General features: G+C 35.0%; 2 long non-coding RNA genes across 2 annotated transcripts in view; one reads left to right on the top strand and one right to left on the bottom strand.

Annotated features, from left to right (window-relative positions):
* Window positions 1-3,657: 3,657 nt before the first annotated feature.
* On the top strand, window positions 3,658-10,774 carry LOC116175862. Its single transcript, XR_004146370.1, has 4 exons — window positions 3,658-3,867; window positions 4,630-4,692; window positions 10,234-10,285; window positions 10,334-10,774. It is a non-coding gene; the product is annotated as an uncharacterized LOC116175862 (long non-coding RNA).
* The window catches only part of LOC116175860, a 36,296-nt gene continuing 17,719 nt past the window's right edge, over window positions 4,541-23,117 (bottom strand). The window contains exon 3 of the long non-coding RNA XR_004146367.1: window positions 4,541-4,668. This is a non-coding gene — a long non-coding RNA (uncharacterized LOC116175860). The remainder of the gene's footprint in view (window positions 4,669-23,117) is intronic.

Below are 23,117 nucleotides of genomic sequence, written 5' to 3'. Positions count from 1 at the left end.
CAACTGTGATTTGGTAAAGCAATTTGATAATATACAATAAATGCAAATAAAACAAATGTCAACATATTATACATTTTTGAAATCAAAATGAAAAAAATTGTTCAATTTTTGAAAAATATACAGGGCGTTCCATTATAAATTTGTGATATTCATTTGTCTTTTTACTTCATTCAATACAGTTTCTGGAGATTTATGATAAACCCTACAACTTTTTTATTTCAAGTTTTTTTTTTGTATCTGATAATAAACGGACTATGTGCTGTCTAAATATACGGAATAACCCTGTACCTACATTGTGCAAATTTTAATTGAGATCTCTGTAGAAATATACGTTTCTGTTTTAGCCATTATAGTTTGATTGATTGTTGGCTTATTTTCATTAAAAAATATGAAACTAATACCACAGATTTAAATTAGTATATTTAAATCTGTGCTAATACTGCATAACCCACCGGTCACAATTACGGAGAACGAAATCCACGTGCCTAGGCAGATGCATTCCAACTGTTAGTTACAGTGATATTTCAAAGTACTATTTATATCGTTATAATGTATACATTTGAGTTGTTATAATATGATTGCACATTTTTCCGGAAACATATGTATTTCATATATAACTTAAAAAGTTAGTGTGAACTTTTTTGTTTTGCGCTAATAAAATAATAAACTTTATACTTACCCCTTTGCTAGTATGAATTTTTGAAAACCTGGAATCAAATACATAAAGTCCTCCTGTATACAACACTAAAATGCTCGTAGAGTTATCAAGAATCTTTGTGAACTGTTAACCGCACCAGCACAATAATTACTGAAATAATCCACGACCCTTTTCTAACTGACACCGTTTTGTTTACAACTGGTGATTAAACGTTGGTTTTTCCATGCAAACCATGATTGGATTTAATGGACCACTTGTAGACTATATGCAATAAGTTATTTTATTGTTAGTAGTTTGTTCAAAAAACTTTGTGCAAACATAGACACAAATTATTTTGTACATCTTGGGAACGGTCCAAAAGTCGTCCAAATTCTAAATGGAATTTATTGTTCCTTTTTCCAAAGTATCATCTGCGGCCATTTTGTACTGTAGCGATCTAAAGAAAATGTCGTTGTTAAATCATAGCTAAATCGGTTGATCATCTATCAAGGAAAAATTCACTTCCTCAGATGTCTCTTGCTGTACATCTTATTATGAAGATGACCTAATCGTCTGTATTTTGAAAAGCGCATTGACCTATCAATTTTAGATATTCTTCATCGATTACGTAACGCTTTGAAGATTTCTTGAAAGATGATTCTGTTTGGCAACCGACGTACCTACCTACTGATTAGATTATTAACCCGTGTCTATTTGTGAATAATAAAGCACCTACGTCCTGGTCTGACGTGATTCGTTACCGCGTATTTCATTCGACGTAATGTTGTTTTTCCACCAAAATCGATTCGCCTTGAAAAAATGCAGTATGCTGAATTTGTGGTTGAAACCAAAAAAGGAACAACAGTGCAGATGAATATTATAGTGACTGTGACGTAATGAAGCTACGACATCCTTTGGAAACGCAACAAACACTAATTTGCATAATAATTTGTACACGATCTGTAATTCATACCTACTTTGAAACAATCCTTTTCTGGCAAAGGTTAGAGAAGTCATTGCATCATTTGATTTTTAGATTCGCGTAGATAGAATTAGGATACGCTTAGTATAAAAAGGTAGTGATGCATATAATTATGTAATGTTGGCATCAGTGAACATGCAAATTGCTTTAGGTGCATGCAGATGAAAAGAAACATTTTCTCGTTCGTTTTAGTCAGTCTTTTTTTTTAATTATTTACAGTGATACAATGCCAGTAATAACCTTCCACCTTTTCGAAAATGAACCTTCACCGCAACTTTATTTATGTTCATGCAATGGCAAATATGTAAATCTTTATAACAACGCGAAAGGACTTTCTTTCGTCGCTTTCGTAATGGATTAACATATTCTCCATATTTCTGAGTTTAAGGTCATTGGAGTGCAAAATCTTTTTTCAGTAGGGCAAAGCAAAGCATTAACGATGAATTTTGAAGTACATCATTAAGTACTGTTGTGATATCTTTCATATACCGCCATACATTTATGTTTTATATTGTTTAAATTTTGTAAAAAAAGTTGTCAAAATAAAAGAAGATCCTTAAATTGGTTTTATTATTAACGTATGTCCTAAAAGTTTTGGCACCAAATTCATTGGCTTTAATTTTAACAAAAACAAAATAATATCAAGCTGCCTTTCGAAACAAAAGTTGAGAGTTATTCATTTTGAAGTTTTCGCTCGTATAAATTAGAACTAAGAAAAAGTATCCACAAGTTGGTTGGGCCGAAATGTCTGAATCACCCAAAAAGTGAAAGATCCTTCTAGAACATTCTGGAGGCGCCAATGAAAGCGGATGTGAAATCACAATCTTTCCGGCACATCTCAAAACTTTTTCGTATGTTAGGTGTCTCTGATATTTACTTTACATCCGCACAAAAAAAGCCATTTACATAGGTAAGACGAGACGAGACTGAAATATAAAGGACCGGCCCTTAGTGAGAAAAAGGATTTCGTGTTTTCAGGGTGTTCGATATTTTTAAAATAATGAGTCGCAGACAGCAATTTTAATTATATATTATTATTTAAAATCAAACTAATTACAAAATACGTAATTACTGTCATCTGAAGGAGAATGATTACGTATGAAAGGTGATTAAATTGCAGGTCGAGATATAGTTGCAAGTTGCAATGATTTATCTTACAAGCTCTGATCGACATCTTTCTTCGTTTTGCACATTACATTACAAGAAAAAAGTTTTGTGCCGTATGACAGCGACGATAAGTCATATCAACTTTTGACCTACTTATTTTATTCTTCTTCCGAGAGAAGATGGGCTTAGTTATCAGTGACTTAATACTTACAAGAAAAAAAAATTAAAGTACTTATTTTACAACTCGCGTCATCGCCAACCACAACCATCCGGAATTCCATAAAAAATATTTTTATTTCCATCTGTAGATATTTACCTCAATTCTGTCCCAGAATCGACAGGAAAGGAATGGTACACTCCACAGCTTGGTGCAAAATTTAGACATCCAGATTTGTTTTATGTACCATTTGTGTCAAATATTCGATTCAGATTTGATTGATCAATCAATTGTACCAATTTTGTAATGAACCACGTTTGGGCATTGAATAATAGTGTTTTTATTCAATGGTTTGGGTCAGATTTAAACCCATAGAACTATAAATGGAAAAATTAGCTTACCCTATTCATTGAAATTTCGCGAGGCACGAGAATATGCTATAGGTACTTTCTCTTCCCACCACATTATTAAGAAGTAACGTTTGGAAATTTGCCTTTTATTTCCAATGGGAATTCTGAAAAGGGCAAAAATTTTTCTGTGAGATAACTTGTCAGCAAGGGCCTCTCTCCGATAACATATATGTGCTATTTTTAAGGCAGATATCCGGTGCTGATAAAATTATTTAGTAAACACGCGTGTGTAAATTGGAGTTCACTGGTGATGATATAATGTCATGTAGGTCACTGCTTGGCGTAAGAAGTAGGGGATTTAATTGCGATTTCATTCAATTTACTGGAACTCAAAAGTCGACTGCTTGATATAACCATGTCACAAACAGTAGGCAAATTGGAAAAACACGTTTAGAATAACAAAACTATGAGCAACTTACATTTGATGCGTTTTACACATTGCTAATTCGTAATACTGTACGCATGGCACGTGTCACCTTATTACTACCTACATTATTTTTATTTGAAAGGTGTTAGGTTAACAACAAATTCCTTTTGTTAAATAATTGTGTTTATTTACCGAACTGTTTCCAAGGTAAGTCATTTAGGTAGTTGCACCCGGAAAATAAGCAAAAATTACATAAGTTGTACTACACACACCCAGTAAATTTTTTCTTGCTTTATTAATTAAATTTCCCACATAGTAGCCGTGAACCTTCAATTTACTAACTATTAACGATCATTCTTGTTTACAAACAATAAAAAAATTAAAATATAATTGAAACTTTTCAAGACCAGATGTCACTTTCTTTCAAAAGGAAGTATAAACTATCGAAGTAAAACCGCATCTTCCTCTTTACTATGCAAACATTGCTAAAACAAACACCTCCGTTGGAATTACCTAGGTATCAGAAAAAACATCGTTTGACGTCATTTTTATCGCGTACTTCATTCAATTCATTTTCCCAATTGATAATTAAACTGTTGGACATGTTGGAAGCACGTTTTTCTACTTTAATAGTGTACTAATGGGCGGATCTTCTTCAAGGATCGCCACTTGAAAATGAACTTCCTTGAAAGCGTCGAATTTTTTTACGAAAAACAAGCTTTTTTCCTGGTCACTGTATCGCGGAAAAACCAAATGATAATGAATAACGATAACATCTACCTGTTTAATTTGTAAACTAATTTAATGTACTTAAAACTAATGTTTACTGTATAGCACACATATTACGGTTTACGAATCTCCATAGTGAAAATGAAAACAAAAACTCACCCTGTATAATAACGTAATTGTTTTGTAGTAAAGTTGATTTTTTAATCCAAGAAGGGCGGCGTAAGCAATTTTAGTTTTCAGAAAGGGGGCGCCATGGAAAGAAGTTTGGGAACCAATGATCTAGAAGCAAAAGGCAAGGGCAAGGTGAGTATAGGTACTTTTCATCCGGCAATGCATTGTTGCCTGTTGTCAGTCACAAATAATAAAAAAAATTGGTGAGTTAGTAACAAAAGAGGGCAATTTGGCTCCATAAAAATCAAGGATCTAACTAAATTTTAGAGTTTTGGTTATAAATGTAGTGTTATTTTTAACAACCCATGAATGTGTACTACCTACCAAATTTCATTTTCATTGTATTGATTTGATTCGAAAGATTAAAAAAAATAATTTACCAATTTTTTGAGTAGATTGTTATAATTATTTGTCACGTAAATTGTAAATAAAAAATTTAAATTTATATCGCTATAGGATTATACATTGCTTAGATCTTAGAAGTCATTTTTAGAGGTATTTTGTTGAACGAAAGTGGTCACTATTAGAGGGTGTGATCGTCTAACGTCTTTTATAAGCGCACAATATTCCATGTGAGGGTTTTAATGCTTCCTATAAAAAAATATGACTTTTATGCTAAAATCCCTCATACATAGGTACTGTTAATACCTGTAATATTTTTTCGTCTGAACATTGTAATATTGGTACACGAGGCAACTCGACTTTATTTTTACTCTTTTTTGAGTGGTTGATAAACAGGTATTATCGTCTGTTGTATAATTAAACGATTCAATCGAAAGTGTTTATTTACTTAGTGTGTATTTTTTATCTCGACTACCTAGGTACTTAAAAAGATTAATTAAGATCCTCGAGTACATTTGCATTGCATCGGAGGCCAGATATGATACCTGCCTGGGTACAATAATCTGGTTTTTTGTTGAAGATAATTATTGTTACAGATTATGATGCTGTTTATTATAATAATGCCTATAGATCTTTTATCGCTTTAATACAGTATGCATCCGATATAGTTCCTAAAATTGGCCCAGTAAACGCTAATGTAAACTTTCTCGAGATAATTCCATATTTTTTTCTGTGATTTATATTTAAAACGCTGATCAGGTCAATGAAAGGTATGGCAATTTAATAATTTAAATAAACATTATGGCTTTGATATGGTAGGTTAGTCTCTTTAGTTATCTCTCCATATCTTTACCTTCAAAGTAGTCCATCATATATTCTGTTTCCAAGTGTCGCACATCAGTGCCATTAATATCTCCAACTCGGATTTCTACAGTCTGTTCATTGTTCAAGCTCAAAAACTACTCCGCCGTTTGTATTCTTTTTGCTTCGTTTCCAGGACTAGGGATATTACCATTTGAAAAAAAAATTTAAATTACGGTTATCACCCCATTAACATAAAAAAAATTTGATTTGCAATTGTATGGTAGAAATGGACATAAAACAGCCATTAACAAAAGGTAATTAAATCTCAAGATATATGACGGAAAAACCAGGAACTGCAGGTGGGACATGTAGTAAGTAATTCGTGGTTTTAACATTTCTCATGTTGCATCATAGTCTCGTGCTTTGTAATTTTAAGGTTACTTATGTGCTTTACGATCAAAGATAATTTTCCATGCTGAACTTCGGTTAAACAAAATTTTGTACGCCACTGTATATAATGAAGACATAACAGACTTCTTTAGACTAAAAATATCAAAAATTCTATAACACACAAAGTCTATTCGGGGTTCGCGAAATTCGCCCCTTACTCTATTGACCACTCATCCGAGTTACAATTCAGCATAACCGTAACTAAAGTTTTCTTTCTTTCCACGGTCATTTTTTTCCCATTGAAACCTGCATTTTCGTTAGGCCAAGTATACTTGTGTTACTTGTTGCCAGATTCGCCCCTCCCACGATCGCGATAACAACATCCTCTAGAAGGGAGATCAGCAGGATTCAACAAACCAGGTAAGTATCTCCAAGACGAAAAGGGGATGAGATTCCCAAACATTCCAGAAAAAAACATACGACATCCAATTTGTAGTCAACTCCAACCCCCTCATCGAGATGACATGAGTTAATAAGTTTTTTTAGTTAAGAATGTAATAATTATACAGGTTGCCCATTATGTATGTAGTATAGTATACATATATCTCGTTAAATATCGAATGTTCTTCTATATGAACATTTTATTCTCCATAATAAGGCAGCATTCAGTTGTTTTCATTTCAGAAAACAAATGAGTAACGAAAAACAATTGAATTTTTTTAAATAGGAATGCACCCTTTCATTAGCCTCATTTGATAGAGATTTTTTTTCTCCTCTTGATGATGTAACATTAATGTTATAGATGTAATTATAATAAATTTTTAAAAAAATTTTCTGCTATGGTACTAACATGTTACATCATCGAAAAGGGGAAAAATGTATATCAAATGAGCCTAATGGTAGGTACACTGCCATTTAAAAAAACTCAATTGTTTTTCGTTACTCATTTGTTTTCTGAAATAAAAGCAAATGAATGCTGCCTTATTGTGGGAAATATGATTTTTATGGTTATTATTATTTTCCATAATTTGTACAAGTTTCCTAAAAAAAATCATGAAAGTCTAAATTAAATTAATATTAAATGTGTCCTAATTTGACTATGTAGTAGAGAACACCATGGTCTGGTGAGAAAAAATGGGTACAGTGGGTTAGAATCGACCCTAGATTTCTTTAAAAAAAAAGCTCGTATCATCGGTTTCCAAAATTCTACGAAACTGAGTATTAGTTCTTTTTTGCAATAATGACGTCAGAAAAATAGCAAATAGACCTTTTCTACCGATCAAACTCCATCAACCTTCAATTAAGTATGTAATTAGGTAATTACAAAAAAATGGATATTCCGTATAGATACAAACTCAGAAAAGAACTCGTCATGCTTCCTTAAATCCTTACGTTCCTAAAAATGGGCCCAGTAAAAAGTAATGCAAACTTTCCCGAGATAATTCCGGATTCCTTCTCTGTGATTTATATTGTTTCAGAAGGCTGATCCTGTCGAAGTAAGATATGCAAATGTAAATACAATGATTTATAAATATGTAAATTCGGCTCATTTAAAATTAAGTGTTAACGTAAATTGTGTATTACAGAACGCTAAATGAATTGGATTGGGCAGGTGCTAATTAATTTGCACAAACAATTTGGTAGCTTTGTTTGCGTCATAAACTTGTAAAGGTTGTCTACATGCCTGAATCTCATAATTTGGCATTAACCACAACTATTTACCTGTAGCGTTCGGCGTTAGCGACAAGTTATGATGGTATTCCCGTAATTTATTGTTATACTGGGAAACAATTTTTCAGCATCCTGGTTTGGTGTGATGCTCGGTGACTTGACAGGATGACGAATAAGATACTCTGTGAGGTCTTGCCGGAAGCACACATTCCTGATTCCTCCTCTTAGTTCATGCACTTCTAGATCAAACTGATGTAGTTAACTTGCCCAGTGGCCTATTTTTAAAGGAACTTTGCAACTTTTCACTTGTCACTTTGCATAATTTTGAAATGCAAAAAGTATTGTCTGTTACATAAAATATTTGTCAACGTAGCATTTGGTGTGTTATTCATCTCTACTAGACATACTTTGAGTGTTATCACGTGTCAGAATAGTCCTTATGGACCCAAATATTATCTGAAAACTGCAAAGTGAAAAGTTACAAAGTAACTTTATGAAATAGGCCCCAGGTCGCGTGTACTTTTTACAAGCTGTGTTACGAGGTCATGGCTCTGCAATCTGCAAGTGGATTTTCCGATCGGAAACTCTAAATCTGAAATGTTCCAGGAAGGAAATGTCGTAATTCTGCTATATTTCTTAGAACGGAATCTTAATCAGTGAGGACGATACTTTTTCCATTTTGCATAACGCAAAACAGATAATCGCGAAAAGTAATGATGTAATAATTTACGTTTTAATTGGGCGATTATATTATCACTAACGCGTTTTGAAGGTCTCCATAAGGATCATCGCTTGTTTTGCTTACGTCAGGAATCCCCAACTGCAATAGTACAGGGGTCTTGGAAGAGGTACTTTTGTGGAAATTCGTTCAGATGCGAAGAGAGTGGTCATTCACATTCTATGTGATAATCGCAGATTACTAGGTGTCATAGATTCTTGGCGTCATTGTGCTGTAGTACTCAGGGTCACAAAAGGATTATTCCAAGAGCAATATCTAGATATTTTTCCATATAGTAATAATCTTTTAGAAGCGATGAGCATGTGTGACGATAGAATTTTAGCAGCGTGTATGGAAGTTTATCGAGACACTCTTCCCTTTTCGCCTGCACATTACCCAATTTGAAATCGCAGTAGCTACCTACTTTCCTAGTTTTTTTTTTTTTTTGGTGTGTTTTTGGCTTTGGCAGTACCAATAAGCCAGCCTAGTTTATAAGTAAGATTTCTATTAAATTTCAAATTTCAATTTTATTTTGTTGTAGAAACTGGTATATGTATAAATATATCGAAATATTTTTGGATTCTAAAAGAAGAAACAATGTTGTAGGGAAAGTGACATTACATTTTTGTAGATTGGTGTAGAATTCATTTCTAAAAGTCGAGTTATTGCTACACTCCAACATAAGGTGTTGCATTGAACCTTCACTACCATACTTAGTTAAACTAGTAAATAATCTTAGTAGCTGTAACCCTTGTGTTGATGGAAAAATCAAATGACCAGCCCTTAATGATTTCGAATGTTAATGTGTTGCTATAAGAGAGCGAATTTGTTAATACTTTATTCCTTCTAGTTCTAGATTTGGTTCTTTATTGAGGAATACTATGGCAACTAAACTAGCGTTCTTCCCAAATTTACTTTTAACTTGAACGTTTTTATTCAGTCACCCTGTACAGAAATGTATCAGTTCTTTCTATAAGTTGTGATATAACCGTTGAGTGTTACTCAATGATATAACCATTGTATATTTTATACAATGATATAACCCATGCCATACAATGTAGTGAGCAGCGCAATAAAAGTAGAAAAGCTGCTAAGTACTAGATTATTTTTAGGTTGACCTTTGTTTAAATAAACAAATTCGTTCAACGTTAATTTTAACGTAACGAAAACTTAATAGTGCGTAAAATGCACGGGGAACCGGTGTACTAAAATTGAAAAAAAATGAGTTAAGGGCATACTACACGGTCGGACGGACAGGCTACCTTTACGATCTCATAAATTATAAATTGTTCGATTCAGTGCAAATAATTGCAAATTTTCGAACAATTAGAACTCTCTCTTTCTGCGGGTATTCACTAGTTACACTTCAAGAACCTCTCCCGTACATCACACACCTGCCACGGACCACGGTTTCACAAACGATGATTAGGGTTAATCAATAATTAAATATGTTATCATGTTAGAATTTGTTTAGGTATAAGGTACGATGTTTCCCATTCTAATATTTTTAATCATTATTTGTCTGAATGCTAATGACAAAGAATGAGTCAAAAGTACGTCGAGCTCGAAGGATTACATTCAAACTTCTTTTCAAATCTTCGCCATAAAGTAGAAAATGCACTCATACCTTGAAATCTTAACCCCAAAGCTTGAATTTATAAGTTATAAATCGCCATTTTGGCATTTCAACCTAGTTGTAACTCGAAATAGTAAAATTTATTATAAATTGAAATTTTAATTTTTTCCAGGATCAAATTTCAAATTGTAAAATGAATTTTGGATCAACATTTCGAAATATAGGTAACGTATAATGTTGAAAAGGAGCACGGTTAAATATGAACCTTTCAGGTGCTCGTAAAGGTCACAATCAAATATCTTTTTAAATAAACGGTTCAGGTTTGACGTATAAGTTGAAATTTTAAAATCTCTACGAATGTCGATATCAAAAATTGTAATGTGACTTTTTTTATGTTGTCTACATTTCTAGCGCATTTCCACAAAAATTAAAAAAATGTGTTAATTTAGGAGTGTAATACCCCTAATCATTTATATCGTTATTAAGTTAATTTTTATCAATAAAAAGGCTGTTATTCCTGCATTTTCCCAAAACAAGTAATCCCAACTCCACAAAAAAACATTCCGATGTGTTACAGAATTTAAAAAAAACATTCGAGCAATTGTTACTGTTCAATAAACGGCCATTGTAAATTGTTGTATAGTGTTTAATTTAGGGGCGTAATACCCCTAATCCTTTATATCATTTTTACATTTATGTGCGGTTTTTTCTGAAATTTTAAGGGAAAGTGCTTATTAAAAAAATAAATTAATAGTTATTAATGATACAAGTTCGTTTATGAACGTTATAATGAAACGCGTACGTGTAACGTTAAATTCACGAGGCGTAGCCGAGTGATTTTAGATATATGAGTATAAAACTAAAATGAAAGCCCATTGTTAATGCAGAAATTTACGATTACGATTTTTTTTAACTTCTTAATTTTTATTCCCGAAATGAAATCGAACACTTTTCAAGTAAACAAGACTCTATAGAGAAGTTCCAGCATCCGATTTGTAATAACAATACTCAAAAATGACTAAAGGCCACGAAAGTTATTTGCTGGTAAGCACCAAGTTAAGATAAATATATGCGACAAGTAATTTGATATTAATTTACAGGGCCCGTGCCTCGTCTATAACAATTTTGGGGGGCAGTGCAGCCCCTAGAATGATAATTGATAAATCAGAACAACATTTTTTAAAAAAGGTACACTACATACACGTCTTTCTACGAGTAAATACAGAAATATAAATTATCTTTGTACATGTTCAGTGTCAACTTTTTAGTATAAACGGTTGTGCCCCCCCCCCCCAGGGAATTTTCAAAAGTCGGCGCCTATGGTTTCAGAAACAGAAGGAGCAGAATGGAGGAATCACGTGTATCAAATAACAAAGCTCAATAACAGTAACTACTTCAATTGGAAATACAAATGGGAATTGCTATATTGAGAGAAAAAGAAGTATGGCACGTCATTGAAAAGAATATGTGAGGCAGAGTGTTGAATATTCAAAGAATTTAGCATGCCGAATATTTGAATTTTGTTTTGTGTTGATAAAACTTTCATAAATTCGGATTTTTCTGTTTATAACATAAATATTGACGGAAAACCACTGAGTTTTCTGAGGAATTTATCTAAGGGCTGGATTCTTCTTGCATTATATAGCGTAGATTTTGAATGTATGCCAGGCCGCCTTTAAATATTTCTGTGTAAAGGATACCCTTTCCATTAATCAACTACCAAGGAAGTAAACATCGAACAATGGTACTACTAACCCAAACATCCTACTAAGCTTTCGGTAATCGGTTTAAAAAAATGCGCTTTCCCTGCACAATTTATACTTGTTTTGAATTACTTTGATTCTTAAAATCATAACACAATGTTGAATTTTGTTAGTTTAGATTGCCAAAACGAAATTTTGGAATTGGTGTTAGATTTGTTTTTATTCTAAGTGCCTATGTATCAAATTTCATTTAAATGCTTTCATAAATAAAATCAACAGAAAATGTTTAAGCAGATCATGGTGTCATGGCGATTTTTGGTTTAGGTACTTTTTTATCAAATTTGTTTGCATCATTATAGTTTTCCCAATGTCACTAATTAATTAATTGCTGTATAAAAAATATATACACGGGAAAGGTAAAGTAACAAGTAACGAGAAATAACACCAGCTGACTAATAGATAAACATAAGGAAAGAAAAAAGTAAATTATACATAATTAGCTTAATCGCATACAAAATTACATAATGCCCAGCTTATGGAATTAGATCACTAAGTACTCAATCTCTATTTATACTTCTACTGATGCCATCATTTAAAAAAACATCAATCAAATTGCAAACCAGTTGTCACGCGCGATTCTTCAGCAGGAAAAAATAAACGAGAAGATGAAAAAACAATTAAAGGAATCGAATTTAAATTACAATTGCTTATAAACACAGCCCGTTTTACAAAATTGTAAAATAAAGAGTTATACTTGGCTAACCAAGAGTTTTTTAAATACATAATGAATTTATGCGGGGATGTCCGCGCTTAATGATATCATTGTTCTATCGTAATTTGGATTTCACATCTAAAAATTGTTACTGAAGTTGTCAGTTTAAGTGACCCCTTTTTGTGTATTATTTAACTACTACCTATACATATAGATATTGTATGCAGTTATATGCGTGCAGGTCATCGGAAAAACCTATAGGAATCATCAAACAATGCGTATGCATTTCGTTTGTTATAGGGTTTACGACAATGCCTCATACATAAATTATTGGCTGTAAGTTTCTTTTTCGACTTACACTATAGAAAGTGGTATGTGCAATTTATGCAAGTGTGACATTCTAGAATTGTATACCAGCAGATGATGCAGGATATGTACCTAGCTACGGATTTACAAACGCACGTGTGCCTTCCACTGATCAGTTAACCACAGTACAGGATTACCCAGCTTCATTACGTTTTTCTTAGAAAATATTAAAGATTCGTCGGCGGACCACCCTACTAAATTACTCATTTAAAAAACCTATAGGTAAATCAATTAGAACGTATTTAGATTTGTGGAGGCAACACACAGGAAGAACTCTCTAATAGATTTTGCCATGTAGAACCCAAAATAGACAAAAATCGTCAAGTTATGATCGGAAATCCAAAGCAAATGGTCTTTCATCTTCCTTGTAAATCGTTTATTCATGCGTAGATGTAGATCTTTTCGTAGTGGACAATTCTCCAGGTCAAAATTTACTAGATGAATGAATAGAATAGGAAACAATCGCCACAGATTAGTCTCGCTTCTTTTTCTACACGATGAAAAACTGACAAACGATATTAATATCTAAAAATAAATTTTTATAATAATGCAAATCGTTAAACCGCTTAGAACACTAAAAAAGCAATAAAATTGTGAAATTTTTAACTTTTATTTAACAACTGTCCCGATGATTTTGCGGCAATATAAATCATGATCAATAATGAAAAAATAAAGTAGAGCAGACTCCAAAAATAGTAAGTGATTTTTGTGATCATGCTCCTTTATCCAGAGTTATGTTACACGAATGAAGGTCGATTTCAATCGTAGTTTCGTTACAGTTAAATTGGTATTGAAGGTGTTTGTTTCTGATCGTACATTGCAAGGTTATGCTATACCGCAAAAATATAATCAAGTAATTTATGTGGAATTATTTTTACCAAAAACCAAAGCTCGTATATGGAAATCAATAAAATCCAAAACAAATTTTTTAACTATCGAAAATGCAGTAATAACGGGCGATCAAAAATGAGTTGCTATCGAGTCGCCTTTGGAAGTTCAAGTTAAGTACGATTTCCCATGTAAACAAAAATTCCAAAGGTGACTCGACAGCAACTCATTTTTGATCGCATTGTACTATGCGATCAAAAAAGAGTTGCTGTCGAGTCACCTTTGGAATTTTTGTTTACATGCAAATTCATATTTAGCTTGACCTTCCAAAGGCGACTCGACATCAATCCTTTTTTGATCACCCGCTACTTGCTGATACTTCCTTGGCTAGTTGAATCTCTGAAGCACACCCGACCGAAATAAGTATAACACCTACATTTTATTCTCTTATTTTCAGTATAGAAATATTCATTTCATGCAGTATTTATGACGTTCATTGCGACAATGATTTTAACGATAAGCGCGGTAAACGTAACTTTTATTTGCACCATAAAAGACATTTATGATGCCAATGAGCATTAGAAGTTAATTGAGTTTATGTAAAACAGTTATATTTATTTATATAATAACGTCAAGTTCAATGTCGTGCATTGGGATGAAAAGAGTAACGATCTGAACCAGTGGCATCCATTAGTAGGTATTAATTGACCCAATGGGTCGCTAATTCGGCAACAAATTTGAATAGTAAGATATGAAATGGTCCCATATTGGGTCTATATTTGGTAAACTATTCCATTTTTATTTTGTGGTATCATCACATAACATAATTCGCAGTTAAGTGTTTATATTAGAAATTGCTGAAAATTTGTTTGGTTTTTGAAATAGTTTGAAAAAATCGGATTTTTGAAATAGTTTGAAAAAAGCGGATTTTTCAAACAATTATGGCAGTATCTAAAAAGATTAGAGGGTCGAGGTGTTCGGTCGTGACTCGTGATGATCGGCTGCCAGTTATAAAGAGGAGGCAGTGGCAGACTCGAAAAGAACGAGGGAGCTGGGGGGGATTTTTATTGCCACAACGACAAGAGCTACATATATTGTTTGGAGACGCCTCCTTCATCATCGACGGTTGAAGGTCCAATATTTAAGGGTCAATGCCCATAATTCAGGCGTCAGATTACAAATTAACAACAAGGTTCGATTCTAACACCCTAGTCATCATTTGTGGAGTGGTGCTAGCAATGTTCTTCCGTTGAAAAATTTTGATATAATGAACCCCTATCCGAAGAAATCAAGCTGGATTATATTGGGTGAACGCGCTGCCCAGTGTTTCCGTACACGCGCTAATCACTTTTTCTGAAATCTCATTGAAAGATATTCCCGAACGGTCTAAAATTATATGCAGGCGCACCATCCTGTTGTATACAACTTTACAACCCTGGCGAACTATTGCCAGGGGCACGTTAACAAAAGAGCATCCTCTAAATCGGAAAATTCATATTGTCTTGTCATTTTCTTATGTACCATTCCAAGAGTAGGCGACGACTTTCTAAATCATCCGATCTAAGTCCTTAACAAATTCGGTATTTGTACGGACGTAATTTTTGTTTTTGTAAAATACAAAAATGTTTTGATTTTGGTATAGAAAATCTCGGGATACTTCTGCAAATACACAGGTACACTCCCCAACAGAACAATTTCGATTGGCTCTAACTCAACGTTAGAAAAATAATTAATAGAAAAAATACTAATTATTAAACAATTAAAAAAACACCAAATTAATGTGTGAAAAAAACAACATTAGGTACTGCCAGTTTAAATACACTATTACCACATTCATTTTCTTACAAAGCATACTTTTTTCTTGGTGATATTGGAGTATTATACTTTTGGACAATATTAATAATTTTATCTATTAATTGTTTTCTAATGAAGAAAAGCTTTATATGGTAGGATATTTCATTTCAGCTTACTGAAACCCTTCTGGAAAATGCGCTAAAAATGAAGTTACCTCAAAAACCAAAAAATGTTTCAGGGATTTCTAAACGATAAACGATAGACCTTTGAATGCGCAACTTTTCTCTCATTTAACCGAATTTGTACCTCCTGCCCTTTTTAGAGTGCCCATAGTGGCCTTCCTTATCTTGGGGAGAGTGTAAACAGGGTGTAGAAACAATCATTTATTATTTTTCAATTCGGGAGACCGGAAAAATAGATCAATTAAAATTTAGTATTTGCGTAAAAGTCGAATTTTTGATTCAATAATTTCGCGGCACGAGTGAAACAAAAATTAGATTGACACCTATAATTCTAATTTATAATTTCCTTAATTTTTCCGATTTCCTACAACAAATCATTACAAATGGGCACATGAATAGACGCAGAAAATTCATTTACAACCTTCCTTTGCTGTGAATAATTACAACAACAAAATTTAAATATAAAGAAATTACCCTTGAAATCCCTGCATAAACCGCTTCTACACCCTGTATGAATTCACACGAAATACATCGCCGACATGCAACAGCACTTCATTCGCTTTCTATCGGTGGTATAAATAAATAAATAAATATTATATTTAAAACTACAATTAGGTGTCAATTTGATTTCAGTTGACTTCCATTTTCCATATTATTGTAAATTTTGTTACTGATATTTTTGTGTTTCATTATAACTATTATTATGTACAGTGAACACAGAGATACTTGCGTTCCATCCAGGGTTCCATCAAAAAATTTTATTTTTATTATCGAACATTCGCACTTGACATTAGGATAAGCTATTGAATAGTGAAGTATGAAGTCATTCTAACGGTTCAACTAAGTTAGGTATGGTTATGTTAAGTCTACCAAAAATCTTTTCCAAATTTTCCCTTGAAACGCTTTCAGATAAGAAGCGAGTGTGCAACCAGATAAGATTAACGGGCGGGCTGTTTGAGATACCCTTACATGTATTAAAAAACAGTGGCCGAAACTTTTGGTTTTTGGACTTGGGGACTACATTAGGAAAAATCGGGTGGGAGAGAGATTCTTCGCCGAACCTTCAAGGCGAACCTGTGGAAGTCGTGCGCGCCATTTTAGATCGCGTAACATTTATTTTCAACTGAAAGCCTCAAGACGAATCCGTATAATCGAGGTAGGTATACGAAAGATTTAACAGCCGCTTAATCGAAAGTTTATTGCCGAATTACAAGGGAAAAATTATTATCACGAAAGTGTTGTGTTCAAAAGTACAAAACGTTTGATTGCGTTTGTACTTGGAATGGTTAGTTAAGATTAAAAACAGCTTTATGTACCAAACTTCTCTTGTTTATACGGTGCGATAATAAGATTCTGGGGTAAACGGATACCGGTAAAAAGTTTAAAGACGACACAAAACCGACATTATCAATGACTGATTCATTGTCCATTAACGTTCTTATCGTTTAACTTCGATCGTATAGGACATGTCATGTATACATAGAAGGAAGGGAAACATAAATGAAAAATCTTAATTGATATCTAGCTATGGCTAATTTTAATTTTTTTTAATAGATATCGCCTTTCCAAATACTTTGCAATTATCTCTTCCAGTTCTCTACTGCACAAGGCTATGGCACAACGAATTAAAAATGGAGAAAGAGCTAATAAGGTAGTATTGTGATTACCTACACGTTGACCTAATCCTTACACTTGAGTTACGAAAATTTTATTTGAAACGAGTTCAGTTGCAATTCTGTTTATTCTGATTGATCCACACCCTCTGGGAAAATACCAAACACATCCTCTCCTATCTAGGTTGTACCTTCAGTACATTAACCAAAGATAATGTCCATGAAAGTATGTCAATGCTACACGTGCATTATCAACAGACGCTTTTGTCATCCATTGTGTAACGTCTCTCAGCAATATACGTAATTACAACAATTTCATTATCTACGTTTAAACAATACGACGAAACTGGAATTTCTTACTATTACCTGTGATTACTAATCAGCAAATAAAATCGCAATTATTTTAAATCTGTATCGGAAAATTTAGGTGTGAATGTTTGATAAATGGGTACTCTTGTTACTTACTGAAAAAAGTAACTGAGTTTTATCTTCTTTTTATAAGGTAAGCAAGGGAGACATTGATAAATCAAGGGAAAACCATTCTGTGAATAGTTCAAGTACGTGGATATTTTTCAAGGGGACATGGGAACAGTTTTATATGTTGCACTAGTATGAAGGTACAATGTACACAAACTGTCATCTGTCTTAATGGGTATAACCCAACTGGCCAGATACCGCATGAATATCGGTTTTTCAATTATATCTACTTCATAAGTGTGATATGCGACTAGATATGTCAATATTTGTACTATTCTCATTGTCTATATCTACGAGTAATTTACAACAAACGCGTAAAAGATCTACGTTTTTTATAATTCCGCATTGAAGATCAGAACTTTGGGTCAATAAGTGCGTTTTGCTGTTTCCCCAACCAAATTGATCGTAAAAATATTGGAGAAGCCCGTGTAACGTATAATATTTAAGTTCAATCCATTGGGGAAGTGCATGCATAACATTTTCCCAAGAATAGTTTGTGGCACACTAACTTTTAGCTCACTTCCATTTCGGTCTTATCGTTTGCACATAAATTTATTTGGTTCAATTTAATAAGGAACACTAATAGATCATTGGATTTGACCCATTTCCAATGGGCCTGTTACATGTGGCATATAGGTCAACTGTATGCGAAGTATGAACCGAATCGGTCAAAGCGTTTGCCAGTTATCGTGTCCACTGGCTGCCCTAAAAAGCTTTGCTCTGCCGCTTAATAACGAAAGAAGCCCAATTTGGAATCTTATAGTTAAATTTTCTATGATCATCAGTCACTTGCACATAAAAAGCGACCAATATGTGATCAACTATAATTAGGTTAATCGTTTCTCTTTCTCCTCTTTCTTTCTTGTCATACCTCCTATTATGACAACGGATACATTTAAACTTTCATCAGTTTTGACGTTTATTCATAATATTGCCAGGTTTTATACGAAAATGAGACACACAGCTAAAAGTAACACATCCTGTTGAATCACGACATTTTATACGCCTTTTTTTAACTTTACTATTGTTGCAATGTATTCGCCAAAATTAAATTCAAATTTATTTGTTTTTGTTTTTCTTTTGGTAATTTCCAATTAATGGTAGCAAACTGCAACTTATGGTAAGTAGGTACACGGAGCAATTGCAAATTTCAATAACTTTTTCGCTACGCATGGTAAACAGTGTGAAAGCGATGGTGAAAGCTGGTCATAAAATATGATAAAAAAACTGACCGATTTCAACCCTTGACCAGGAAAATCCCTGGGAAAATCGTAAAACAAGAAACTTTCTGAAATCGTACTTTCAGTCGGTCTGCAGTGGCTCTTCGTATAGGCCTGGTATAAAATTCAAAGAAAAATCTTGACTAGTTTTTACGTTGATCTGTCCATAAGTCATTTGGCTTTAAATTCCCCAGCCTTAAGTCAGCCACCCACGAGTTCTAGGTTTGAATTCCGTTTACAAATTTCCTGGAAAATTTTCCCGATGTGTATTCTCGCACGACTAGGACGTTGTGGGTGGGTGCACCATCCTGTTAAAACTAACAGTTCTCATTTTGTTTTTTTTTGTTTGCGGTACATCGTTGTATTCGTATTAAAAAGGCTACCTACTCAGTATAAAATAAAGTTGATGATGATTTATTAGAAACCAACATGTTAGAGATTCAACTTATAAAAAAAAGGACGAAGCGGCAGTGGCAGCGGCACCGCTGCATTTAGGTACAAGAAGATCATCATGAGAGTAACTGTAAATTTAAATATTATGAATCGGTCGCCTACCTCAATCAGTAAAATACACAAAACTAATCGATAAACGGGAATAAGTTTTTTTTTCTTCTTTATGAGGAAAACAGGAAAGACAGCATAGATGAATGTCAGTTTTCTGTGATAATTTCTTTGACTATGTAATTTTTTAATTACTCCTAAATAAATTTCTGACTTCCAAGCAGTGCACTGTAAAAATCCCATAATTATAGTACACACCTAGACCAAGCACAAAATACATTGGGAAAACTGTCAGGTGGTCGTAATGTTTAAATAAATTCCACGTATCGATATATCAACAGCAATTAACTAATTAGAGTTAGAACATGGTCAATGTGAAAAAAACCGGCTGTCCAATCTGGAAATTTATTGTTATATTGCACTTTGATTATTCAGTTTGTTTGGAGTTCGTCTAGAATTAAAACATCCTGTAGAACTTGACTTTTGTTAAAAGAAGAAACACTCATGAGGCAAGGCGTGTTTCAGTAAATTAAAAAAAAATGTTAATTTCTAGCCTTTCATTCAATTATTTTTAAATTAGAGGTTGATGAATGTATACAGGGTGAACCAATTTACAAGGGACACTTCAGGAGTCCCTTCCGCAATTTTAAATAAACGAGTATCGGATACAATATAATGTTAATGAATCACTATTTTAAATAGTTCAACGGGCGATCTCTAGCTACGCCGAGTGAGCCGAAGTATTTCGGTATTTCGTGACCGGAGTCCATAAACCGATCCCGAATTCCGGATACCGATCCCGAATTCCGGCTCGTCACTTCCATTTTGTTCCACATTTCTCGAAACTGAATAAAATTGCTAACGAATAGCTCCATCTCCATCTCTCACATTTAACTATTCCGCAAGCTATTCGCACGATTGTATAATTGTGAAATTGGTTCTCACAATCTGTTGAAAATCCTTGTGGTTAACGACCTTCAGTCTTCCAGAGCATGCTTTAATGGGCAAGTTAGAATTCCCGAAAACAATTTCTCGAACCATTTCTATGCATTACGATTACGGACGAGAATAAGTACATAGCGATCAAAAATGAGTGACCGTCAAATCACCTTTGGAATGTTTGTTTACATGGGAGTCTTTTCCTCCCTAAATACACACTATACTTCAACAGACCTACAGACGGAAGAAAGTGGCAGAATAAAAATGAGCATAATTATAGAAGAGCGTGTGTACCCATACTACAAATTTTCTCCCTGAACGTTATCGACACACGAACTATAATCGAGTTTAATTTAAGGGCGACTAAATGTGTTAACAGTTAACCCATATGAAGCAACAGCGTATATCAAAAATTGCCCGACGATAATTCTATACAGGGTGATTCCTATAGTACCTGCCACCGTTTGGGAGCGTATAGGGGGTGCCTAGGGGAAGTCTTTTCATATAGGACACTTGGGGTCGGAAATCCAAAATAAGGGCGCCAGAACCAAATTTATCTTCTGGAATTTCACGCCTGTATGTAGGCAACCCAACCGACCGACGTTTCGCGCGGAGCGATGCAGAGCGAGTTAGCGCGAGGAAGCGACATGGGAGGGAAGGAGGGAAAACGACAGTCAAAAGCAATAACGTTTACAAGTGTTCAACGTGGCCACCGTTGTTCTCAATGCACTTCCTACATCTAGCCAACCACTCCCCTCGAACTCGCGTGAAGACTCCTATGTCCTGGCGAACAGCCTCTCCGGCCATGACGACGCGCGCAATTAAGTCCTCTTCGGATTCGACGGGAGTCTCGTAGACGTGCGCTTCCATCACACCCCACAAGTAAAAATCTAATGGGGTGATGTCGGGCGAGCGGGCAGGCCACTCCACCGCACCTCCACGGCCGATCCATCTGTCCGGATAGGTTTGATCCAAGTGTTCCCTCACCTGCCGCCCGTAGTGAGCAGGGCACCCATCGTGCTGGAACCAGTGGTCCCAGTACAAGTTCACTGGAACATCCATTAAAAGTTCTGGTAGCACCTCGCGCAGGAAATTATGGGCATTTAGACGCGGAGGGAGGATGTAAGGCCCCAGTAGGTTGTCCCCCAGGATGCCAGCCCAAACGTTTAAAGAAAACTTGTCCTGGTATCCTCGCGTAAACGTTTCATGAGGATTGTGCTCCGCCCAGTAGTGGCTGTTACGAGGATTGAAGGTCCCCTCTCTTGAGAATCCTTTCTCGTCAGTAACTAGCACGCTCCTCAGAAAGTTCGGATTAGCTTCTTCCTCCTGGACGACTAAGTTGCAGAATTCCAGCCTCCTTTCATGGTCACCCGGCCGTAACTCTTGCACTTTCTTAAACTTATAGGGGTGTAAGTTGTTGTTGTTGGCGATGTTCCACACTGTGTGTTGACTACAACCCACCTGATCTGCTACAAGTCGAGTGCTAGTACGCGGGTTTGCCTCGAAACGTTCCAACACATCCTCCTCTAAGGCATTTACCAACGGGCGATCGCGATCACGGGCGCTAGTGGGCTGCGAAATAGGAGGAGGTCGGTGTAAACAAACAAACTTTTCGAAATGGGTGCTTAAATGACCCAAGTATCGATGTGCATCACGAATCTGTGTGTAAAGTTAAGCCTCCGTCAGCTTACCTGCAATTGCCCTGTCTCGCACAGTCGGAAGTGAACTTCTTGAAAGACCTGTCTGCAGGGTAACTGACGGTTTGGATACCGCTCAGCGTACGCTCGTCGTGCAGCTCGTGCGTTACCATTTGCCAATCCGTACATGAAGTGCATGTCCGCGTATTCCGTGTTAGTAAAACGTGCCATAGTGTTTATTCACTTGATACGCGTCGTTGCAGACGGGATTTCGTGGGTTTAAACAAAATTCTGATCAAGTGTCAGCCACACATCGCCGCCTGAGATCGCTCCGTGTGCACCGCCGGCCGGTTGGGTTGCCTACCTACAGGCGCGAAATTCCAGAAGGTAAATTTGGCTCTGGCACCCTTATTTTAGATTTCCGACCCCAAGTGTCCTATATCAAAATACTCCCCTACGCACCACCTACACGCTCCCAAGCGGTGGCAGGTACTATAGGAATCACCCTGTATATTCATCCACATATTTCAAATCTAATTCTCTCTTTTGATAGGTGTCTCGTGTCTATTTGCCGCTACGTACGAATTCGCCGGCGTAAATTCCCCATTTCCCTTCATCTTTGGTAATCCCGCACGACCCGAATCTTCCGGGCACGAGAGTAACGGGAATTGTTGATTGGTCATGTGAGTTCAATGACAAAATTCACGTTCAACAACAAAGAACTTAAACGAAACTGGAGCATGAAAACGATACGGGTGAAAGTTCTTTGTTTCGGGAATTTCGCAATCTTGCATGTAGGCCGAGTTTTACTGCCTCTTCAACTGACTAATTAAGTAGAGAAGTACAAAAGAAACTAAACGCAATTGCGTATTCACCACCGTAGAATGTTGACCCATTGGAAATTCATGAACTTCTTATGGAACGCAGTTGGTTATAAAAGGAATAATAGATTTGCGGTTTAAAAATCCAACATTTCTGAGTTAAGGATCTTCTTACAAAAGGTACTTCGTAGAAACATGAAGTGGATGTGGGAATATAAACTTAATTGCCCTGGTAGGTATATTAAACTAGAACGGCGAGGATA

This window comes from Photinus pyralis, unplaced genomic scaffold (assembly GCF_008802855.1).
Source record: "Photinus pyralis isolate 1611_PpyrPB1 unplaced genomic scaffold, Ppyr1.3 Ppyr1.4_LG7, whole genome shotgun sequence".
Lineage (NCBI taxonomy): Eukaryota > Metazoa > Arthropoda > Insecta > Coleoptera > Lampyridae > Photinus > Photinus pyralis.
This window is presented reverse-complemented; position numbering and strand designations above follow the sequence as displayed.